The sequence below is a fragment of the Phalacrocorax carbo genome, chromosome 1 (assembly GCF_963921805.1).
Source record: "Phalacrocorax carbo chromosome 1, bPhaCar2.1, whole genome shotgun sequence".
Classification (NCBI taxonomy): Eukaryota; Metazoa; Chordata; class Aves; order Suliformes; family Phalacrocoracidae; genus Phalacrocorax; species Phalacrocorax carbo.
This window is the reverse complement of record NC_087513.1, coordinates 20,280,633-20,304,213: the sequence shown is the minus strand read 5'-3', so window position 1 is coordinate 20,304,213 and position 23,581 is coordinate 20,280,633.

The following is a 23,581-nucleotide window of genomic DNA, read 5'->3' as shown; positions in this document are numbered from 1 at the left end:
TTTTTACACTATAGTGTTACTGATATCTTTTCTGGGCATGTCAAACACTGCTTCGATGCAACATTGATAGAGTTTATTAGACCACTGCATAACTCATTCCCAGCTTCCTCAGGAACTGCAGACTTAGCATCCTTCTATGTTGTCTGAATGTCCTATGTATGTCCTATGTTGTCTGAAACTTATAATCAAAATAAGTTCCAAGTCAGTGTCATCACTTTTATTAATTCAAGAACTAAATAGTTAGATCTCAAAGTTATGATTTAAAAACTTGCTTTGAAATATTTCTTCTGCTTGAATATGTTCTGTTCAGAAAGACAATATAAAGTTTAAATCTTGTGTACCATTACTTTTGAAAAACTAATAGTGAGAAACCTACAGAGCTACTGAAGTAGAAACTAAACCACAAATGTCTTTTCTTCTGAGTGACAGCTCTAATCAGTAAGCTAGAAAGTCACACACATGCATATTCTCTCCCTTGCTTTCCTTCTGTTTTTGGTCCAACAATCTTTGATTGCTGCATGAAAAATGGAACAGTTTCAAAAGAAAGGAGTGAGAATGTCCTTGATCTGTGTATGTGTCCCTCAGGCAGAGAAAGACATTTTAACAGTACCTCATATGAGTATTCAACTAACCACTAAGTGATAAAAATGGGATCAGAGAGGTACCTTCTAAACTAAAGGAATTTTATAATGTTATAAAATACTATTTAAGTATTTGAAAGAAAAAAAGGTTTTAACTGTTACACTTTTGGAAGGGATTCAGATGTGCAAATACTATAGCAGGAAAATACTTCTCCAAGATACACCTTAGACACATTGAGAGAGGTCACACCAGTGTCCTCAGATATGACCTCTTCACCTTCAGTGTGCCACCTTCTTCTCATCATTTAATGCTTCCCAAGCATTTCTTATGGATAGGTGTTAAAAGCCAAATAAACATTATCTTCTTTAAGGATCAGAGTTAAAATTTAGGTGTTACAAACACTACAATATATAACTTCACTTAAAATTAAAATAGGTAATTGGTATGGTTTGCTGTTACTTTTCCCCTGCTTCTAGCTCACCCTGGAATATTTTAAAGCAGAGATGTAGGCAAGAAACTTGGAATCTGATCAAGTGGGCTGTCAAAAACAGAATCTTAAACCCAAATATTTAATCCAAGTTTTAAATTGGTGTCATCTTAATTAGACAGTTGTTCTAGAAAGGACTCCTCAATTCAGTATGTCATTATTTCTCATTTTGAACATCATACAATATTTTATTTAGTAAGAGACATTAATAAATAATGGATTTGTTACCTTCATGGCATTATTTCATTTACCTTGGTGGAGGTATTTAATCTAGCACCAATTTGGACATTTCTCTAAAATGTTTCAAGGATAAATGCTAATCAAACTGTGATGAAATATCTCTGAAAATTAAGAAGTTATGAACTCTAGTGTCTGTGAAATTAGACAGTAGCTTGGCATCAATCTAATGAGCATTCAGGATCATACAGTTCCTATGTGGACTCCATAATTGTCATACTTTCAGTTTATTACTATTTACAGTAATATTTTTCCATTGAGCATGAATGTCTTGGAATCTGCAAACTGGCTTCAAGACTGTGAGGTATAGCATCAGGTCCTCATATTGCTCAATTCAGTTGCATCTGGTCAATGACAGTTGCACCTAGCGTCTTTGCTATAGATAATTGAATTTGACAGCATTGAAATGAAGTGACAGGATGCTAGCAATCATTGTAAATGACAACTTCTGTCATTGCACCTGAGACAAAGTATTGTTGGCTTGTAAAGTGTATAAGAACTTGTAAGTAAATTATAAAAATATTAGAGGATTACTTTTTCAGGCTTGATGTTAATGAGGAAAATAAAAGTAGAACTTTTCTTTTTGTGTGGTCCATACTTCTACATTTTTCTTATTTTAATTTTTTTTTTAATATTATGTATTTTTAACACTTATTCTGTAGATATATAAGGCAGAAACATGAAAATAATCTTGAAACAAACTTTTTCTGAATTGGCAGGCATCATCTCCATGGCACACAACTTATTCAAGCAACTGAAATGCTGTCTAGGCATGCCAGGAAACAAGTCTAATCACAAATGAAAGAGATGTATGTAAACAGTATAGATGAAGGTTTAAAGTCAGTGAAGTTTCCATTATCTTTTTACTATACCAGGATACTTCCTCACATTCCTGCTCAGTCTTATGCACCACCTCTACCCTCTCTTCAGTATATGTTCTCAGCTTGATACAAGTGATTACAAAAAAGCATTATCTGCCTTAGCATACAAAAAGTAGTATTGCTTAAGTTTTTTTCAAATTTAACTTTACTTTTCTTCATGTGATTTCCTAAGTCAGTAACAGTTTCACTTCCTCTCTGGCAAGAAGAGGTAATTAACTGTAATTCCTTGCTGTCAGTATTTCTATTGCTCCCCAGACTGAAGGAGCTGAGTTGCTTATATCAGTTAAATGTAGTTAGTAATTCCCTGATTGGTATAAATACAACCAGAAATTACAGCCCTCTTTCACTGTATTGAAGGCTCTGCACTGCTGTCAACTCAAATAAACTGTGAAATCCAGCCTCTAACAATTTTTATCTTCTTATCTACCCAATGGAACTGTGGTCCACACTTCAACAAGTGTGGCACAAAAGGCACTTTTTCTTAACACTGTATTTCTTGCTCCCTCTGTAAGAGTCAGTAGAAGAATAAATAGGTTGCTGTTAGGATATTGTCATGGTTTTAGCTGGGATAGAGTTAGTTTTCTTCACTCTAGCTGGCATAGTGCTGTGCTTTGGACTTAGCATGAAAAAAATGTTGAGATAACACACAGATGTTTTGGGCTGTTGCTGGGTAGCGCTTGTACTAGTCAAGGACTTTTCCAGCTTCCCATGCTCTGCCGGGTGCACAAGAAGCCGGGAGGGGAGGGGGCACAGCCAAGAGAGCGGATTCAAACTGGCCAAAGGGATATTCCATATCATGTAACGTCGTGCCCAGTATGCTACCTGGGAGGGGCTGGCCGGGGGAGGGAGGCAGCAATCGCGGCTCAGGGACCGGCAGCGTCGGTCGGCGGGTGGTGAGCGGTTGTATCGTTCGTGTTTCTGTGTTTTTTTCCTTTTTTTTTTCTTTCCCTTCCTTTTCCATTTTATTATATTAACATTATTGTCATTATTATCATAATCATTATTATAATAATTATTTTATTGTAATTATTAAACTGTGCTTATCTCAACCCACAAGATCTTTTACTCCCAATTCTCTTTACTTTACTTCCAATTCTCTCCCCCATCCCACAGGGGTTGGGAGGGAGTGAGCGAGCGGCTGCGTGGTGTTTACTTACCAGTTGAGGCTGAACCGCGACAGATATATGTCCAGATAGTCAACCCTGACCTGCAGCTACACTAACAAGGTAATGGCACAAGTAGTTGAATATGAGAGTATCAGAAATTAGAAGTGTTATGGATAGCAGAAAGAAAGAGCAGGTAATAGCTCAACAGAATTGCTGACCAAGGTAGAAATTACCAAATTATATCACAAATGCTGAAGAAGTTTAAAAAGTCAGAAAAGAAACAGAGCTAATGAAGAAGAGTAAACACAGGAGTTTTGTATGTTTGGGGATGAAGATGGCAAAGGGAAAGAACCTGGGAGGGGAAAAAGCATGTAAAAAGGCAACACAAGTGGAAGAAAATCCTCTGATCAGTGTTGTACAGGTACTTGCTGAGCATCCCTGCATCTGATCACTGCAGAAGAACAAACCTGCTGTTCTCACCATATGGGTATCTGATCTAGGGGAGATTTGGAGTGCTTTCCATAATGCTGCTGAAGCATCCAGACAGAATGTCCAGAGTATTAAGACCAACCTATGGAAGCAAATTCACAGGAAAAGGGTAAAAGGGGACAAAGACGCTTCTTACATAAAACATAAATATGAAATAGTAAAAAAGACATATTTAATATCTTTATGTGTATGAGCACAAGTACATGCATGAGTGGATGGATTAGAGTAAGTCTAACTAAATAATTAACAGGTCAGGTAAAGGAGCAGCAGATCTGAAATTGTAGGTTAAATCAGGAAACTCAATATTTGTTTTCTTGTTCTTCTCATTTGTTTTATAATTGACCATTTCTGTTATCCTTAATGAAAATTCTAATATGTCTCATATTTACAAACACTTTTGTAAATTCACTATTCTGTATTTCAGAATTAGGTACCTTGAAGTGATGTGAATATAAACATGTGATCTCCCTGCTGCATTCCATCTAATCTATTCAATCGTACTTTTTCACTGTTGGGTTTTGGTCTTTTTTTCCCCACCTCCCATAAGCAGCTCACTACCTTGAAAGAAGTTTGACTGGGGAATGAAGTTCTTCAGAAGGAATTCACTTGAAACTTGTTGTTAGAAAACCAATTTCTTTTGCTTACAGCACATTTGTTTGGAATTGTCATACCAGGTTTGACATCTTGCTTACAGTTGCAGATTACTTAGTGATGTCAGGACAGATGACAAAAACAATAGGCTTAAAAACTAAAAGCCGACGAATGTTAGAATTCTTCCTTAGCCTAGCTGTGCTACAAAAAGCTAGAGGGCACTGCAAATAAGAAATTTGTCTAATTATTGTGAACTGCTATTAAGAAGGTCCTTAATACTTTAACTTCTTTCTTGGAAAAGTTTAGAATATGTATCTTCAGTTTAGTATAAAAACATTTATGGGATTAAAAAGCACAATATTTGCAGATCTTTATTATTATTGATAGATAGAAGTTATTATATGAATTATTTTCATTCATTTGGAACAGGGGTAATGTTTAAATTCCCTGCTGTATTTTCAACACATTTCATCTTATGATGTGTTTAGTAATCAATGATCTAGGCTCCTCTGCACTGTAAAAAATATTAGTAACTGGAAATGGTAGCCCCTGCTCTAAAGAGCTCATGGCAACTTGACAGGCCAGGTAGTGAAATTAGACAAACAGCTGCAGTGGCACACAAGGTGGTTGTAAAATGGACTGATCAGGCAATAGTCTCAGCTTGCCACCTGCTTAGCCATTTTCCATGCTTATTGTAATGGTCATTTCATTTCCCTTTTTTAAATAACAAAACTATTGCAGACAGCTCCAAAGTTTAATGACATTGCATCTCTCAGTCTTTTTAAACTGTTATAATAATCTAAAAGTCTTATCACCCAAACCTATTACTGTCATTATTGCTGCTACCAATTATTATCTGTTACGGTGGAAATGAATTGGAGTTTGGAATAACTTGCTTTTGTGTGCAACATCATTCTAATCAGACATGAGTTTTAGCCCATGTAAAGAATAACACATTCATGCTAACCTAGATTAAAAAAGGTAAAAAATGCATTGGTCACAACTATTTTGTGGAAAATTTTTTTCTTTACTACACCTCAGTTTAACTGTCAGTAACATCAGCAGCAGTAAAAACTTTTATGAAGTTGCCTTGTTTCTCAATGGAAAAGATGCTGTTAGAAAAAAAATCCCCTCAGAAATATAGGTGAAATTGCTCAGGAAATTAGTGTTAGTACATTTAGTTTTATTACCAGGCCTGTTTTGTCACCAAGAAGCTTAATTTGTTATCTGCAGTGATATACTTTTTACTTCTTGTTTGCTCTGTCTTTCTTTACAGTGAAGATTTGTTAGCTAAGTCAGATGTACAATCATTGGGAAGTGTATCTGAGAGGAAACACAAGGATATTTCATTATTTTTATGTATCAGTTTGTCATGACTGTTGCAGCATTTCTCATTTGTCTCTTCTTGGTGTTTTCTCAGCTCAGACACCCCTATGCATAGCAGTGAAGTGAATCTCAGAGCATCAGCCTCAGACTGGTGTGTTACATTGATCACCCAAACATTTATATACTTCCTTATGCCTTTCTTTTATTTCCCTTCTCCCTTCCAAATGCTGCTTTCTCTCAGGAAAAACAGAAGTTGACAGTGAAGACAAAATCATTAAAACTTAAATAACGTAAAACACAGACAAGTAATGGAAGCTACTGTTAGAAAACAGAACAATGTTGGTTTCTTCCTTCCCCCATTTGTTTTTAGGGGGAACAAATATTTTAAAGAAATAAAAATATTTTTAAAAAGTCTCGTTCCTTTTTTTCAGTAGTTCTCAAAATCTGTGAAGCATTTATCCTGTCTCTATTTTTCTAGGTATTCTTGAAGAATATTTGTTAATGCATTCTAAAATCTACCAAGTTTGAAAGAACATAAAATTAGCTATAGATGGGAAAAAACCCACTCTGACTGACAGTAAATTTAAGAGATGTGAATCTATTTTCAGTGAAAAATAATATAGCTAGCAATTTGGAAACATAGTTTCAAAATACTTAAACAAAATTTAATTTTGAACATATACTTGAATATAATGCAGATTTTAAAATAATATGTAGAGTGTAATGGTGTATTTGGAAATACTTTGAAGTAAAGTGAAATTTGGGGTACACTCAAAGCCTTCACTCCTAATTCTGTTTTCCAGTTTAGCCAATTGTGCTGGTTTTGGCTGAGAAAGGGTTAATTCTCTTCACTGTGACTGGTCCGAGGCTCCATGCATCCTTGGCATAGACTACCTCAGGAGAGGGTACAGGTGGGCTTTTGGTGTAGCTGCCTTGGAGATGGAGGAAATTAAACACCTGTCGACCTTGCCCAGCCTCTTGAAGGACCCTTCTGTGGTGGGGTTGCTGAGGATCAAAGAACAACAGGTGCCAATCGCCACCACAACAGTGCACCGGCAGCAATATCGCACCAACCGAGACTCTCTGATCCCCATCCATGAGCTCATTCATTGACTGGAGAGCCAAGGAGTCATCAGTAAGACCCACTCACCCTTTAACAGTCCCATATGGCCGTTGCGGAAGTCTAATGGAGAGTGGAGGCTAACAGTAGACTATCGTGGCCTGAACGAAGTCACTCCACTGTTGAGTGCTGCTGTGCCAGACATGCTAGAACTTCAATCCGAACTGGAGTCCAAGGCAGCCAAGTGGTATGCCACAACTGATATCGCTAATGCATTCTTCTCAATCCCTCTGGCAGCAGAGTGCAGGCCACAGTTTGCTTTTACTTGGAGGGGGGTCCAGTACACCTGGAATCGACTGCCCCAGGGGTGGAAACACAGTCCTACCATTTGCCATGGACTGATTCAGACTGTACTGGAACAGGGAGAAGCTCCAGAACACCTTCAATACATTGATGACATCATCGTGTGGGGCAGCACAGCAAAAGAAGTTTTTGAGAAAGGAGGGAATCTAGTCCAAATCCTTCTGAAAGCTGGTTTTGCCATAAAACAAAATAAGGTGAAGGGACCTGCACGAGAAATCCAGTTCTTAGGAATCAAATGGCAGGATGGTCATTGTCAGATTCCAATGGATGTGATCAACAAAATAGCAGCCATGTCTCCACCAACTAGCAAAAAGGAAACACAAGCTTTCTTGGGCGTTGTGGGTTTTTGGAGAATGCATATTCCAAATTACAGTCTGATCGTAAGCCCTCTCTATCAAGTGACCCGGAAAAAGAATGATTTCAAATGGGGCCCTGAACAACAACAAGCCTTTGAACAGATTAAATGAGAAATAGTTCATGCAGTAGCTCTTGGGCCAGTCCGGGCAGGACAAGATGTAAAAATGTGCTCTACACTGCAGCCGGGGAGAATGGCCCTACCTGGAGCCTCTGGCAGAAAGCACATGGGGAGACCCGAGGTCGACCCCTAGGGTTTTGGAGTCGGGGATACAGAGGGTCCGAAGCCCGCTATACTCCAACTGAAAAAGAGATATTGGCAGCATATGAAGGGGTCCGAGCTGCCTCAGAAGTGGTTGGTACTGAGGCACAGTTGCTCCTGGCACCCCGACTGCCAGTGCTGGGCTGGATGTTCAGAGGAAACATCCCCTCTACACACCATGCAACTGATGCTACGTGGAGTAAATGGGTTGCACTGATCACCCAGCGGGCTCGAGTAGGAAACCCCAGTCGCCCAGGAATCTTGGAAGTGATTATGGACTGGCCAGAAGGCAAAGATTTTGGATTATCATCAGAGGAGGAGGTGACACGTGCTGAAGAAGCCCCACTGTATAACAAACTGCCAGAAGATGAAAAGCAGTATGCCCTGTTCACTGATGGGTCCTGTCGCCTTGTGGGAAAGCACCGGAGATGGAAGGCTGCTGTATGGAGTCCTCTACGGCAAGTCGCAGAAACTGCTGAAGGAGAAGGTGAATCAAGCCAGTTTGCAGAGGTAAAGGCCGTCCAGCTGTCCTTAGACATCGCTGAACGGGAAAAGTGGCCAGTGCTCTATCTCTATACTGACTCCTGGATGGTGGCAAATGCCCTGTGGGGCTGGTTACAGCAATGGAAGCAAAGCAACTGGCAGCGCAGAGGCAAACCCATCTGGGCTGCCACGTTGTGGCAAGATATTGCTGCCCGGGTAGAGAACCTGGTTGTAAAGGTACGGCATGTGGATGCTCACGTCCCCAAGAGTCAGGCCACTGAAGAACATCGGAACAACCAGCAGGTAGATCAGGCTGCCAAGATTGAAGTGGCTGAGGTGGATCTGTGCTGGGTGAACTATTTCTAGCTCGGTGGGCCCATGACACCTCAGGCCATCAAGGGAGAGATGCAACATAAAGGAGGGTTCATGATCGAGGGGTGGACTTGACCACAGACTCTATCGTGCAGGTTATCCATGGATGTGAAACATGCACTGCAATCAAGCAAGCGAAGTGGGTAAAGCCTCTGTGGTATGGGGGACAATGGCTGAAATATAAATATGGGCAGGCCTGGCAGATTGACTATATCACACTCCCACAAACCCATCAAGGCAAGTGCCATGTTCTTACAATGGTAGAAACAACCACTGGCTGGCTGGAAACATATCCCATGCCCCACGCCACTGCCTGGAACACTATCCTGGGTCTTGAAAAACAAGTCCTGTGGTGACATGGCAACCCAGAAAGAATTGAGTCAGACAACGGGACTCATTTCCAAAATAACCTCATAGACAGCACAGTATTGAGTGGGTGTATCACATCCCCTATCACGCACTAGCCTCTTGAAAAATCGGAAGATACAATGGACTGTTAAAGACTACACTGAGAGCAATGCGGGGTGGAATATTTAAACACTGGAATACACATTTAGCAAAAGCCACCTGATTAGTCAACACAAGTGGATCTGCAAATCAAGCAGGCCTTGCCCAGTCAGACATCCTACATACTGTGGAATGGGATAGAGTCCCTGTAGCTCATGTAAAAAATATGCTGGGGAAAACAGTTTGGGTTCTTCCTGCCTCAGGCAAAGGCAAACCCATTTGTGGGATTGCTTTTGCTCGAGGACCTGGATGCACTTGGTGGGTGATGTGGGAGGATGGAGAAGTCTGATGTGTGCTTCAAGGGGATTTGATTTTGGGTGAAAACAGCCAACGAACTGAATGGCACAATGCGAACTGCTATATAATATTGTGTGTCACCTCTGTGTTGTATCAATGATATCAGAGTACGAGCCTCCCAACCCATGGAAGATGAACTTTAATGAAACAAGCAAAGTGCAGCAGTGACGGAACGATGCCTGACTTGGTATGCAGCAACCCAACGCCACACACACCATCTCTCCCACCCTGAAAGACTGATACGACAGATGGAGCCCAGAGTCATGGACTGGGTGAACTCAATGGACATTTTAATGGACATTTTACAGGGGTGGTCCATAGATTAAGGGAACGATATCTGTGTATTATGTCAAAGGATGGGAAGGGAAGGGGTGGTGGTTGGAAAGTTTGTATTGGATCATATGGGACCTGGGCATGGTGTAAATGGTACGGAATAAGGGGTGGAGAATGTGCTGGTTTTGGCTGAGAATGGGTTAATTCTCTTCACTGTGGTGCCTGTGGTGGCCAGGGGCCTTTCCAGCTTCCCCTGCTCTGCCACGTCAGCGGGAGGCTGGGAAGGGCGGGGCCACAGCCCAGGCAGCTGACCCCGGCTGGCCAATGGGATGTTCATTCCATACCATGTGACACCATGACCAGTATATTATGGGGGGCAGTTGCGGCTTGGGAAGGTGCAGCGTTGGGTCGGCGGGCGGTGAGCGGCTGCATCGCGTGCGGTTTGTTTCGGTGGTTCATCCCCCTCCCCCCTTCCTCCCCCCCCCCGAATTTTGCGCCTCTCATTGCTTTCCTTTCCATTGCACTTTTGTTGTTTTTTATTTTAATAAACAGTTTAATAAACTGTTCTTATATACTAATTAAATCAATAGTACCATACATAAAATCCCAGAGATCTTATAAAACTAATGTAACATGCATTAGTTTTCAATACATCCTTTTCGATAATACCTTGACTGCTAATACTGTGCATCTGTTTCCTAGTCTTAAGATATTGATGAGATGAGCTTTCAAAAATGAAGTTTCCGTTCATGACTATTCCTCTTTAATTTGATCCTCTGCATGCAAATATAAATTTGTAAATTAGAAAATTGGTTATACTGGTGAAATAAAATATGCATGATTGATGCATCTAATATCCTGTTTTTGTATTATGTTGTATTATAGTTACTTTTCATTTCCATCATTAATTAAAATTAAGACAATAAACCAGTCAGTGAAAAAGCAACAATTTGCAGTAGCATCTTGAATATCTAACTACAGTGACAGTGAAAATGAATAGTATAGTTTTGACATCTAAGAATTTCCTTCAGAACACCCTAAGTTATTTTTCCTATGTTTTCAAACTGAGTTCTGCAGAAAAACAATTTAGAAAGGATGAAGAAAGCTAGTTATAATGACACTTTAATAACAGACATTCTCATTTGCCAGAATTGTTGTTTATTAATATCTGATCCTGCAAGACGCTGAGTATCTTCAGTGATAAACAGAGACCCTTAATTCTCAAAGAAATATAAATTGAAAGGATAGCCACTTACAGGTCTCATTCTGTGTTTCAAAGGATCAGGTCCTAAATAAGCTTTTCAATTCATTGGTTCCACACCAGTGCATTTTTCCATTCAGCATTTATCAAGAACATTTATTCATACTGAAAATGGTTGCACCATAGGATGTCATGTGGCTATAGTAAATAGCAAATAGATTATTCAATTACTTTGTACAAGCAGAGACAACAAAGTATGGCAAATATTAAATAAGTTCATTGTTTCACATGCTTATTTGTTAAGACTTCAACAGTATTCTAAATCCGTTAACCTCTCCTGTGGTTCCTTCCTGCTTCCAGAAAGGTTGTGTTTTTGACAAATTTGACATGGGCATGATAAATGAGTTATATTTGCAGATGTTGATTATATGACCTGTTTAACTTGCTGTCCTCCAGTCTTGTCATGCTAATAGATGCCTGGTAACATAAATAAAGACAATTCCCATAAGTGGGAAGCAAATGTCATTAATAATAAAGTGTATCACCTAAGATACTCACAACCCCCACAGCAAACATCTGATGAAGAGCTGTGTGTGAGAAACACTATACAAGATTTTAAGGAACAAAAAATTATATTTTCTTTAAGGAAGAAAATTGTCAAGGCAATTATGAATGACTGAAGATACCTGTATTTTTTTTTCATTGCTATAGTTAAATTCTACTGTTATCAAAAATGGTTAAATGATGTAAAACCTGACAGTAATTTTTTTTTTACTCTAGTGAATGAACATTTACATTACTAAAATGTTTTCCTTGGGCAGTAATAACCAGTAATATGACATTCTGATTAGTAGGACAAGGGAAGATGATCTTTTCTTTAACCCTACAAGCATTCTTTCTAGATCAGAGCATAATCCAAAAAGCAGTTAGTCATGTAACTTCTATGGAATTACTTGGTGTCTTATATTTTATTAGTTAGGGCTTTTAAACCTACAGAGATATGTGCTCCTAAATCCCTTTGGTGATTTTTAACAAAGCATTTTGCTAATTTGGGTAACAGATTGTAGAAGCCTCCACTGTACCTTTTTCTGAAAACAAAAAGAACATAAGCTTCATGAGTTGCCGACCAGTCAGTTTTATATCCAAGTATATATTGAATAAAAACTCAGGATAAATATGCAGCAAAAAATATGCATAATAGAGATAGATTTTCCCTTCAGAAACTGTCCTTTTGGCTCGCCAGAAAAACAGCAGAGATCCAGTTTTGGATGAAAGGAGCCAGACTGTTCATTATTTAATAACATAAATGGATTGTGAAAAAGACATAAAAGTGTCCTCTACAGAATCACATACTCTTAGCACTACCAGTGAAACAGTCTTTATCACAGGGACATGGTAAGTTATGTCAGAGACAGTGTCAGTGGTGTTCACTGAGAATTCATTAATATGGGTCAGGTCCTCAGCTCATGACCATCATGGAATAAGCTAGAATTTAATAATTAAATTTCTAAGGAAGGTCTAAGGAAATCTAGAGTAGGGGATAAATACAAATAATAATGTACATAATGAACAGAGTCCCTCCAAATATAGGTACACATGCTCATTGCTTTTTTTATTAAAGTTAAGCTACAGCAAGAAGACTGACCCTTTTTGTATTTATTCATATGAAGAAAAAAAAGAATACCTGAGAAATACCAAAAAATCTTTAAAATTTTCTTTATACATCGGTCTTCCTCAGCTTACAATGATTATCATCTTTGTTTTCTTTCTTTCTTTCCCTATCAGCACAGTCCCCAGTAAGTTAGTATTGAAACTTCAGGAGGGGAAGATATCACTAAAATTCTCATCAGCCATTTGGAAACAAAGTAATTACAGCAGATTTTAGAAGCTGATATTAGCATGTATTTATACAATTTATTGATTAATAACTGTGCATTGCTTACTCTGAAGCACCATAAGGTAATATCTAAAATTGGAAGGGGGAAAATGAAGAAGTAAGAGAGGAGGAAAGGATGAGTTCAGGAACAGGGGATGGGGAGGAATGGCAGAGAAATGAAAAGAAGACAGAGTAGCAGTTTCGAGTTCAGCTATCCCTTTTCAAACTGTTTATTAGTACAGGTACTCTTTGAAGTCAGGCCAATCTCCTGTGTCTTTTCTCTGCTGGTGGACAGATGATAGATTTGTCACTGTGCCCTCACACCAACTGCATCCAGCTGGTTCTCTTTCCAAATGACCTCCTAGCTGTGCTTATTTGCTGTGTATTCCTAGTCCCTTGATGTTCCGTTTATTCAGTGCTGTCATCTTCTCCTAATGTAGAGCTTGTGCTCTCCTGGCAGGGGATGTCAGCATCAAAAATCTTTCTCTAAAGCATGACTAGTTGAATTTGTACTACCAATGCCCTTGCAGATGCAGTAAACCCATTCCATTTGTTGCTCTCATTTTTTATAATCATGTGTGATTTGGATATCATGATTAAGTATGAAATTTTGTGAAGAATGTTTGTGACCAACATGGTTGATATTTCTGTGAAATGAAATGTTCTGCTGGCTCTAATCACAAAATCTGTGTGGGTAGCAGAGCTAAATGTAATCTCCCACTGAAGTCCTTACTATTCAGGTGACAATAAATTCCTATAGACCACCTCAGACAGGCTTTGTTTCATGCTCTTTTATGCAATCTTGTCATGGTTTTAGCTGGTATAGAGTTAATTCTCTTCACTGTAGCTGGCATAGTGTTTCATTTTGGACTTAGTATGAAAATAATGCTGATAACACACTGATGTATTGGTTGTTGCTGGGTAGTGCTTGTACTAGTCATGGACTTTTCCAGCTTCCCATGCTCTGCCAGGTGCACAAGAAGCTGGGAGGGGAGGGAAAACAGCTAAGAGAGCTGATCCAAACTGGCCAAAGGGAAATTCCATATCATATGACGTCATGCCCAGTATATTAACTGGAGGGGAGTTGGCTGGGGGAGGCATTGGTCACAGCTTTGTTGCTGGTGGTGTCAGTTGGTGGGTGGTGAGTGGTTGTATCACTTGTGGTTGGGATTTTTTTCCTCTTTCCCCAGGTTTCATTTGCCTCTCATTTTTCTTTTAATTATATTATCGTTATTATTATCCTAATCATTATTATTATAATTACCATTATTACTATTATTATTTTATTTTAATTATTAAACTGTTCTTACCTCAACCCACAAGTCTTCTTGCTCTTCCTATTCTCTCCCCCATCCCACAGGGGTGGGGGGAGTGAGCAAGTGGCTGCGTGGTGTTTAGGTGCTGACTGGGACTGAACCATGACAAACTATCAGAGCAGGATTTTGGAATGAAGCATTTCAGATCATACTGTTTCAAGACCCTTTTTAAGATACAAAAATGTAAAGTATTAGCCTGAGGTTTTAGCTGAAAATCATTGCACTATAAGTAGATATAGATAAGTACAAATTTAGATAAACTACAACATAATTTAAAGACTAAAAAACTCTAAAGTATGGGTAACTCCATATAGACTGAGAAAAGTGTCTGAAATTTAATATGAAATGTTTATTTTTATAATGTTAGAGAGCTCTATTTAAACTGAAGGTTGAATAAAAGCTTTGATAAAACAAAATTATTACAAGATGTGAATGACACTAGACACAGGGTAAGCAAGATAAGATGGCAGATGCAGAGTATTGAGCCAAAAGAAATATTTAATTTTAAAATGCCCACAAAGGTACTCAATAGAAAGTAGTGCTACAGAGCAGTCAGGTTATGGACAACAACAGAAAACATCTTTGTGCTATCATTCCAAGCTAAAATAAAAAGAAGGATGTACATAAATGAGGTTATTCTACTGCTGGTATCCCACCAGAAAATAAATATAACACCCCACAAGGAAAAAGAAATCATTGGAATAGGTCCCTTTTATTTTATTTTCTACTTTTGAAAAGGTTTTCTCCAGTCAAAAGTACTAAGATATAAAATTATTAACAATATATGATCCTTGTCCTCTATTTTTCCTTCAGCTTTGGAAAAAAATTGTTTCAGAACTAATTTGGCCAAGAGATCCTGATCACTTCTGAATTAGCATAAACACTGTGAAGACAGAATATTACTTTAAGGTTCCGTCTACATTCTGAAAAAGATTAAGTCAGGAATTGTTTTCTGGTCCTGAGGCCAAGTGGCAGAGCATCACTACATCCATATCAAGAAGTATATAGTTCTCCACTGGACCCTTTAGGGACTTCTGTGGTTTTATGGAGTCAACATAACTTTGTGTGTTGTATTCAGTTCCAATCATCTGAAACATGGATTATGCATCAGTTCACAAAAATTATATTTTTATGATGTGATACTGAAGATACTCATTATATGTTCTGGAGCATAGCAAAAAGGCACATGGAGGTGTTTGAGGGACCAAAGTTTGATGGCAAAATGGACTTTTTTTTCCCCTCTATTTTATGTTTAATCTGTTATGTCATCTTCAAGGTTATATGGACATACTTATTGAAATACAAATGTTCCAATGGATGTTTCTCCTCTTTCATTTGTCATGCAATTAAGCTGCTACTTTCGGAGGACATATGAATCTCAAGTCTATTTGAAGCATTTAAGACACCCTATTTGGTATTTAATTTTACTTAAAATTTCTTCAAAGTACACCCTGTGTCCTAAACAACTGAGAATCTATCAGTTTATCACTGTTTTACCATTAAATCACATTAGGGTTGTGTCAATTTGTTGTGAAGAAAACAGACAATTTCTTCTGATAATCTGTGATCACTTCTGCGGAACATAACAGAAAAACCATATTGTTTGACTCATTTTTTCCCATTTCATTGATTTTTATAAAGGCAGAGCCCAATGCTTTTCTACTACATCTCATTTGACTCTAATTTCTTGAAGAATTTTTAAAAAAATCTTATCTAATTCTGTTACATTTCCACATTTGTTTTCACTCAGGTTTCTATGTAGAAATAATCTATCTGAATACAGTTTACATAACTGTCACAGCTGACATTTCAATTTGGTTTCATTACAAAAAGAATACCATCTATATGAACATTCAAGTGACTACAATAGTTAGCCAAATTTTGACCTCAGGTGCATACTGAGAAGTGGAATCCAGAAAAGCCTTTTAGAATAGTTACTTTTAAATATAATGGAGTGAATTTGTGTGTTGCTTGCTAAGATCTTATAATACAGAAATACAATTGTACTTCAAAAAACTTGCGTATTCATGCATGTTTCAAATTAATTGAAAAAGGATAGTCATCTGATAAAATATCTTTATATACTGCAAGCAACAAAAACTTATGACAACTCGTTTTTATTATGTTTGAAGAGAATATGAAAACATTGCTCAAAAATAGGTCAGAAATTTCAGCACAGAAATTTGGAGTCTGTAGCTGCCTCAAATGTCGACACTGTCTTCAGTTCATAGATAATAAATAGTGTGTACATAGAATAGATATCAATATGACTTTTTATTTATATTCCTCCTTTCAGCATAGTACACAGTGTCAGGGTATGTGTTTCAACTCCTTTATGGATTTTCATAGTTTCAGAGCAGTGCGGAGATTAAGCCAGCTAAAGAACAAACATTAATGCCAATGTTAACATCCAGACACTAACAGCTAGCCCAGCTTTCAGCTGGCATCATGCCATGTAGCATAACTATCATCATTTCTATCCCAAAACTAGTATCCCCAACAGAGTAAGAAAGTATGTACTAACAGAGTAACATAGCATAGTATAGCACAGTTTAGCATAGCATGGCATAGCTTAGCATTGAACAGAATAGAAGAGAAGGCACTTGGCCTTGTTAAAATCCCTTACAGCTGGCCTCGGCCCATTGATCCAGCCTGTCCAGATCCCTCTGCAGAGCCTTTCTACCCTGAAGCAGATCAACACTCCCACCCAAATTGGTATTGTCTGCAGACTTACTAACGGTGCACTCGATCCCCTCCTCCAGATCATTGATAAAGATATTAAATGAGACTGGGCCCAACACTGAGACCTGGGGAACCCCGCTCATGACCAGCTGCCAACTGGATTTATCTCTGTTCACCACAACTCTCTGGGCTCGGCCATCCAGCCAGTTTTTTACCCAGTGAAGAGTACACCTGTCCAAGCCATGAGCCGCCAGCTTCTCTAGGGGGATACTGTGGGAGACAGTATCAAAGACTTTGATAAAGACCAGGAAGACAACATCCACAGCCTTTCCCTCATCCACTAGGTGGGTCACCCGGTCATAGTAGGAGATCAGGTTGGTCAGGCAGGACCTGCCTTTCATGAACCCATACTAACTGAGCACGATCCCCTGGTTGTCCTGCACATGCCTGGTGAGCGCACTCAAGTTGAACTGCTCCATAACCTTCCCCAGTACTGAGGTCAGACTGACTGGCTTGTACTTCCCTGGATCCTCCTTCCGGCCCTTCTTGTAGATGGGCATCACATCGGCAAGCCTCCAGTCATCGGCAAGCCTCCATTCATCAGCAAGCCTCCAGTCATCTGTGAACCAGGACTGCTGATAAATGATGGAGAGTGGCTTGGAGAACTCCTCTGCCAGCTCCCTCAGCACTCTTGGGTGGATCCCATCTGGCCCCATACACTTGTGAGTGTCCAGGAACAGTAGGTCATAAACTGCTTCCTCCTGGATTATGGGGGATTTATTCTGCAATCTGTCCCTGCCTTCCAGCTCCAGGGGCTGAATACCCTGGGGATAACTGGTCTTACTGTTAAAGACCAAGGCAAAGAAGGCATTTAGTACCTCAGCCTTTTCCTCATCCTCAGCTGCAGTGCTCCTCTCCGCGTCCAATAGAAGATGGAGATTCTCTTGGATTCTCTTGTTGTTGTTGATATATTTGTAAAAAACATCTTTTTTTATCTTTACAGCAGTGGCCAGGTTGAATTCTAGCTGGGCTTTTGCTTGCTTAATTTTCTCCCTGCAAGACCTAACGAGGTCTCTGAAATCTTCTTTTGTTAGCTGCACCTTCTTCCAAAAGTCCGAGACACTCCTTTTTTTCCTGAGTATCAGCAGAAGCTCCCTGTTTAGCCAGGCCAGTCATCTTCCCCACTGGTTTACCTTGTGGCTCTTGAGGACAGCCTGCTTCTGTGCCTGCAAGACTTCCTTCTTGAAGAAAGCCCAGCCTTCCTGGACTCCTTTGTCCTTCAGGACTTCCTCCCAAGGGACTCTCCCAACCAGTGCCCTGAACAGGCCAAAGTCTGCCCTCCGGAAGTCCATGATAGTGGTTCTGCTGACCCCTCTTACTACTTCACCAGGAATCGAGAACTCAATCATATCGTGGTCGCTAAGCCCAAGACAGCCTCCAACCACTACATCTCCCACCAGTCCTTCTGTGTCTGTGAACAGGAGGTCAAGCGAGGCACCTCCCCTGGTAGGTTCACTTACCAGCTCTATGAAGAAGTTATCTTCCACAGACTCCAATGAGGGGCTGACTCAAATGAGGGGTTGACTTGACCAATATTTGTCATTAATCACTTTTTAAAAAAATTTTAGGCATTGATTATCAACAAAAGCCTGAACTGTGACTTGGGTAGGTAAAATGCTATCATGGTTTAGCCCCAGTCACCAGCTTAGCACCACACAGCCACTCACTTATTCAGCCCTGGTGGGTTGGGGGAGAGAACCAGAAGAGTAAAACATGAGAAAACTTGTGGGTTGAGATAAAGACAGTTTAGTAGGTAAAGCAAAAGCTGCTTGCACAAGCAAAGCAAAACAAGGAATTCATTCACCTCTTCCCATCAGCAGGCAGGTGTTCAGCCATCTCCAGGAAAGCAGGGACCCATCACACATAATGGTTACTTGGGAAGACAAACACCATCACTCTGAGTGTTCCCCCCTTCCTTCTTCTTCCCCCAGCTTTATATACTGAGCATGATGTCATATGGTGTGGGGTATCCCTTTGGTCAGCTGGGGTCTGTTGTCACATCTGTGTCCCCTCCCAGCTTTTTGTGGGGTGAGAAGCAGCAAAGGCCTTGACCGTGTGTAAACACTGCTCAGCAATACCAAAAACAACCCTGTGTTATCACCACTGTTTTCAGCACAAATGCAAAACGTAGCCCCATACTGGCTACTATGAAGAAAATTATCTCAGCTGAAACCAGGACAAATGCCTAAATGTGTTCAGTCAATTTACATGTTTGAGGTAAAAGTTAATCTCTTTATAGAGAGGAATATGTTCCCTTAGTGTGAAATGAAATGTGTAATTGTGGTTTTTCAACTATCTCACTAAACAGTATGACAAGTGTACCCAGAGATACACCTTTGCTTCTCCATCAGTTAAGCACACCAGATAGAGGTCTGTGAGCGCTGCAAGTTCACACAACCTGGTGTGAACCTCATACAGAGCTAGGACATGTTCATACACACTAGAAAAATTTGTAGTAGAGCATAGACAGCTTCTGAAAGCTTTGTAGCTAGTTATTATTACTACTGACTTGTTTCCAAGACTGTTGTCTTCACTCAATGTTAGTTAGTTATCTACTTTTAAGAATATTAGAAAAATATTTCAGCAGCACACAGTAGCCTTTTGTGATTAATTAGGCAAGATAAGAATGTATCTTTAGTTGTACTGTCATAACAGAAGTTTGCTGAAAGACTTATGGCTCTTTCTGTTTATTGTATAATTTTTAAGGCATGCTCACAAAAATATCTATGCTCCTCACAATTTAAACATATTTATCTTCCCTTTCTTAAAAAAGTAGTATAACACAGAGATAACAAAAGCACAGAAAAATGTAGATTCCTCAAAGTTTGTACACATCTATGAATCTTAAACACTAAGCATTTCAAGAAGAAATTTCATTACAGGAGTTAGGCAAAATGCTTTGAAATCTAACTAATTTTGTACCTACATCATTAACTGCCTATATAACTTTAATGTGTATTGGGAAGTAAAATATTTAGGTACACCTAAACGTGTCAGTGAGATCCTGTTTATATTTTAGAATCTAATTAGTGTTAAAATATAGACATAAATGAAGTAAATAACATCCCATGAGACCTGTGTGAAATTTCCCAGATGGAGAATATCTATGTAAATTCTTTAGACAGTCTTTTCTTCCCCCAAAAGTGATTTTTAAAATGCCTAAGTTTAACAAAGAAAGAAGATAGACGGAAAACACTATATTAACTCATAATTTATGAGGTAGTACCAGGGCCATGCTATATCTTCCCTTTCTAGAATCAGAGTATCACACTAAGAGCTCTAGGACAGTTGGGGAAGATTCATGGGAAGAAAAGGAAATTATGGATGAAAAATTGTTAATATGTGGTTTACCAAAGTTTGGTAGAGACTAAAAGCCAGCAGTTGTAGTGAGTAGTTGATATTGCTCATTGCCTGCAGTTCCACTGATAAGTGAGCTTTCAACTTTAAAAAGTGAAAGCAAGAACAGAATTTTCTAAAGTACATGAATATGGGAATAAAAAAAAAAAAAAAGAAATTCAGTTTTCCTGCATCTTCTTTTTTGGTGAGACTGTAGCAGTACTTCTTGCCCTGAGGAAATAATGTTCTTTTCTGTAGGCCTCTTTCCCTGAGAACAGCACAGCCTAGGAGATTTAAGGATCTGCTCTGGTGAGAATTCTAGCTGTTGTTTCATGTTGAATCTGCCAAGTTCTTCTTCCAGAAAAGACAGTAACGTAGCCTATATGTGAGGAACTGATAGGGATCCAAGTGTCCTTGCTATGTCAAACCATAAGAGGTTACGATGTCACTGTGGCTACCATTGCAGTGTTCACACTGCTGCTATCATATAGTAACATTTTAAATTTGTGATAACACTTTTAAAAGTGATCAGATTTTTTAATTGCTCTTCTGATATCACACTGTTACAAAAACAGACTATAGTGGATTTAAAGCACTTTGTCATTTTGACATACCTGTTTCTCCATCCTTTATGGTTGTCGCATACCTTCTCACGATTCCAAATATTTTAAAGACTAATTTCAAGTTTTCTCAAATGAAGAAGTTTCTGATACTATATTTTGCATTTAAAAAATACATTTTATGGTTTCAATACACTTTTAATAATCTCATTGTAAATGACTGTAATGTATTACATTATAAATCATCCAAATCATCCTGTTACTTAGAAACTATTTTGATGTGTCTCCAAAATAAGATTCAAGTTGCAGTGTCATCAACGTGTTTTCCATTGGTCTTATAATCTTCTATAATACTATTTTAAAAGAAGGAAGTGCATCTTTCTCCCCTAAAATCCTGCTTTGACCCAGATGCAATATTAATAACTACTTAGCTTCCAAAATGCCACGAGAACTTAACGTACACTTATTTTGTATATACAACAGTATTACTTCTGAAAATGAGTAACTTGTTGAAGATCAATACCTTAAAAATAAACCTTATTCTGTGTCCTGTCATCACTGATCTCTGCCTTTCCTCGTAGCAGATAGACCTTTCCTGTTACTGGAAATAATTTCATGACAACCTCGTAAATAAGTTTTTACTTCTATCAAAAATCTTGTTGGAAACCATAATTCTTCATTCATTTTTTCTAAGAAGCTAGCTGGTCATCACAGCAATTTATCAGCTAAAATTGATGCTAAATATGGAAAAATATTTCCATGGCTCCTGATATTTTTTTTCAAGAAAAATAATGTACTAGGTCTATAGAGTGATTGGCATAAAAATTTAATTAAAAGTTCTGTCATTTTCTAAATGATATAGAACATAGCTTGAAGAAGGTTATCTGGTCAACCCCCCAACAAAAGCCTAGGTTTTTAACTGTTGAAGGACATATATAAAAATATTAAGAAAAGGATTACTGTATACATTTTTTCAGACTTTCTCATACTTTCTCAAATAGTCCTTAGCTCTTTGGCTAAGAAGTTCACATGGAAATTTCAAATATAAAATTTACATCTGTAGTGACACTGAAGGAGATGTCAGAACTTTGTCATCTTAATTCAGCTTATAGATCATTTCTTCAAAAATTGATTGTCATGGTTTAACCCAAGCCAGGTATAAAGCATTACACAGCCACTCGTTCACTCTCCCTCAGCAGGATGGGGGAGAGAATCAGAAGGGTAAAATTGAGAAAACTGATGCATTGAGATAAAGACAGTTTAACAGGTGAAGCAAAAGCCATGTGCACAAGCAAAGCAAAACAAGGAATTCATTCACTCCTTCCCATGGGCAGGCAGGTGTTCAGCCATCTCCAGGAAAGCAGGGCTGCATCACGTGTAATGGTTACTTGGGAAGACATGCAAAATGCAAAACATAGACCCATACTAGCTAATATGAAGAAAATTAACTCTATCCCAGCTGAAACCATCACACTGGTATGAAATTGGACCAAAAAATCAAGATAATTGATTCAAATAAAGGAAATACAAAGAATGAATAGAGGAAATAATAAAAAGAGGAGTTAAACCAATGTATCATATTTTGAAGTGTAAACATCATAGAGTAGGATTAAGCTTTAGAGTTTTCCCTCATGCTAAGGGTGCTTTGCAGTTTTTCACTACAGACTTCCTGCAGGTATCAACTGGGATTGAAGATGACAATTTCCAATTTTCATGATGTTGAAATACTCTTGGTGAGAAGCTGTAAGAGAGAAAAGAATCTGCAAAAACAAGTGGTAATGCTATTGATAAGGTCAGATATTAAATTAAAAATTCAAAAATCCCTGTGGTATCGTTCAAATTAATTGAGAAACAACTGAAAAGCACAGTTCTACTGCAATTACCTGCTAGTGAGAGAGGGAAGAAGTGATAAGCAGACCTAGGGATTTGAACCAGAAAATACATCTTTACAACAAACCTATCAAAAACAAGTCCTCATGACACCAGGTTAAAGTTCTTTATGACCAAAAGTCCGGTTTCAATTGACTTGCAGAAAACTAGTGATGCATAGTAGGCTCAGGAAATTCAGTTCAATAATACATTTACATTAGTCCAGTGAATATCTTGTTATAACACCTCAGACAGTCTTAGTAGTGCCAGTTCTTCAGCAAAGAAAGGTTACATCAAGTTATGTGTAGGTTAAATAATATTCTCTACACTTGCCAGCATTACAGGAACAAAAGGGAGTGAAAAGTGTAACTTGTTAATGCCACCACACTACTGTGTGTTTACATTTAAAATCAATATTTTCTTTCACATCATACTGTAGGTGACATATTCTTGGCAGTTAAACCTGTCAATATTGTAGAATGTCCTTGTAACTGAATAATGTGAACAAGATTTTTTTTTTAAAGCTTTTGGTTTTCTAAAAATATTAGTATAGTCTTTATGAATGTATAGGATGGAATTACTTCTCATAAAGGCTGCCCCCTTTTAGCCTGGTTTCCTGTATTACAGGGAAAGGACATGAAGGTCAAAGAAAAACAAAGCAAACCAACTTTCTTCTATGACCTTTTTTTCTCAAAACCAAAATCAACCAATCAAAAAAGTAACCCCCTTTCCCCAAACAAACAGACCCAGCCCTAAACCACCAAAATCCTAGAAAAGATTGGGTTATAAACATTACTGTATAGCAATATTTATCTACATAGCATATATCTCTGTGCAAGAGCTCAAAATATTCTTAGTGATTTTTTATTCTGCTCCAACATTACGAATGACAAATAAAAAAAGCCACCAGGGCTGTTGCAGTGCTGATAGTTGCTCTTAGGTAACTGATGTTTCTACACAGCTTTTAGTAAATTCTATAACACCTCAAAAACTCTTTTTCTCTGATCTAAA